The sequence below is a fragment of the Silene latifolia genome, chromosome 9 (assembly GCF_048544455.1).
Source record: "Silene latifolia isolate original U9 population chromosome 9, ASM4854445v1, whole genome shotgun sequence".
Taxonomy (NCBI): Eukaryota; Viridiplantae; Streptophyta; class Magnoliopsida; order Caryophyllales; family Caryophyllaceae; genus Silene; species Silene latifolia.
This window is the reverse complement of record NC_133534.1, coordinates 208,856,306-208,858,651: the sequence shown is the minus strand read 5'-3', so window position 1 is coordinate 208,858,651 and position 2,346 is coordinate 208,856,306. Positions and strand designations below refer to the sequence as shown.

The 2,346-nt window shown below is 43.1% G+C and overlaps 1 non-coding gene across 1 annotated transcript; it reads right to left on the bottom strand.

Moving 5' to 3' along the window:
• Window positions 1-304: 304 nt before the first annotated feature.
• On the bottom strand, window positions 305-411 carry LOC141603424 (small nucleolar RNA R71). The gene has a single exon (XR_012525302.1). It is a non-coding gene; the product is annotated as a small nucleolar RNA R71 (small nucleolar RNA).
• Between the last annotated feature and the right edge of the window lie 1,935 nt (window positions 412-2,346).

Here is a 2,346-nt window from a genome sequence, read left to right as displayed (position 1 = left end):
AATCACCGCGCCAGACTTCGAGATCAAACCGGCTTTCATTAGCCTTGTAGAGAGGAAGCAATTTGGGGGAAGTCCTTTGGAGGATCCCAATTTGCATGTGCAAAATTTTTGTGACTATTGCTCCATGATCCGTCAAACGGGTGTTACTCAAGCCCAAATAAGGGAAATACTTTGCCTTTTCTATTTGAAGGACAAGGCCAAGCTTTGGATCAATAGCGTTGACCGCACCGCCATGGGAATCACCAATTGGGAGACTTTGGCTCTAGCCTTGTATCAAAAGTTTTTTCCACCGGAGAAAACTCAAACTTTGAGGAGCCAAATTATCGGATTCCGTCAACAAGTTTTTGAGAGCTTATATGAGGCTTGGGAGAGGTACAAAGAGCTTCAAAGGCAATGCCCACATCATGGGCTAGATGACTGGTTTCTAGCAATAACATTCTACAATGGATGTTGTGCCGAGTCCCGAAGGATTCTTGATTCCGCCAACAATGGGCGGTTTGATCAAATTGACACCGACCTTGCTCATGCCACGATCGAATCTATGGCGGTCCATGATGCCCAATATGTAAATTCCCGAGTTGTGCCATCCAAAGGTAAAGAAGAATCCTCCAACAACTCCGTTTTGCTAGCTCAAATTGCCTTGCTTCAACAACAATTGGCGGAGAGAGATGCCAAAGATTCCCTTCAACAACTCAATGTCGTGTCTTCAACAAGCCAAATCATTGTTTGTGATGGTTGTGAAGGTGCGGGTCATTACGCCGCTCATTGCCGAGCCCCTATTGAAGAGGTAAATGCTTTTCACGCTCTCAGACAAAGTTCATATCCACCGGGTACATTTTCTAACACTTATAACCCGAATTCAAAATTTTATCCGAACTTGTCATACACTAGCAACAATGTGCTTAACCCTCAACCCCTACCACAACAAAATGCCTATGTCCCTCAACAACAAAAGTATATCCCTTCACCGGGTTATCAAAATCAACAAAGGCGCCCACAAAACAATTACCAACAAAATCCACCACAAAATGCACAACACAACAATCAAGGAGTTGGTAAGCTCGAGGGCATGATAATCCAAATGCAAAGGGAATTATTGGCTCAAATTCAAAAAAATGATCAAGCTCGTAGTGCCGCGGTCAAGATGTTGGAACAACAAGTGGCTCAATTAGCCGCTTCTAATTCTCAAAGAAAGAACGGTCAACTACCTCCACAAGGTGAGCAACCACATGAAACTGTTAATTCTATTTCCTTGAGAAGTGGTACAAAGTATGATGGGCCATCCATGACTTTGGATGATGAGGTGGTTGCTAAAAAGGCCAAGCTTGGGGGAAATGATAAAAAGAAGGTTAGTGAAGAGCCTCTTGTTAGGAACCGTGTACCATTTCCTCACCGGTTGTTGATGCTAAAGAGGAAGAGCAAGCTTGATGTCAAAGATGTTGAGCCCCCATTGCCCGAAGATAATGACAAGGTGATTGTTGAAGAAGTATCTCCTAATGCTAAGGAGAGTAATGCCGTTTCAAAGAAGGTGAGTATTCCCAATGAGAATGAGAGAGTGAAAGATGTGGAGGATGCTCCTCGAAAAGAAGTTGTTCAAATACCATTTCCCCATCGTCTAGCAAAGCACAAGGAAGAAGGTAAGTTCGGTAAGTTCATGGAAATGTGTAAAAATTTACAAGTCACCATCCCATTTATGGAATTGCTTAACCAAGTCCCTTCTTATGCGAAGTTTATGAAGGAAATCCTCTCAAAGAAGCGATCCTTCAATGAGGTTGAGACCATTGCTTTCACCGAAGAGTGTAGTGCACTTTTACAAAATAAGTCTCCCCCGAAACTTAAGGACCCCGGTAGCTATTCTATTCCTTGCACTATAGGCACATATACCATTGATAAGGCCCTTTGCGACCTAGGTGCTAGTGTGAGTGTCATGCCCTATTCCCTTTGTGAAAAACTTAACATGGGTGCTTTAAAATGCACAAGTACGACATTGCAAATGGCGGACCGTTCTTTAAAGCGGCCTTTAGGTGTCTTAGAAGATGTACCCGTCAAAGTTTGTAAGTTTTTCATATCCGTTGACTTCCTCATACTCGATATGGCCGAGGACTCACAAACCCCAATTATATTGGGTAGGCCATTTTAACGAACCGCGGGTGCGCTAATTGATGTGAAAAACGGGAGGTTGACATTGGAAGTGGGTGATGAACGGATTTCCTTTAGCAAAAACAACACCATTAAAAGCCCAATGTTACAAGAGTCTTGTTATTTATTTAGCACTGTGGACTCTTCTTATGCCTCTACTACGCTTGAATCCTTACTAATGGATCCGTTGGAGGATGATATGGGTGT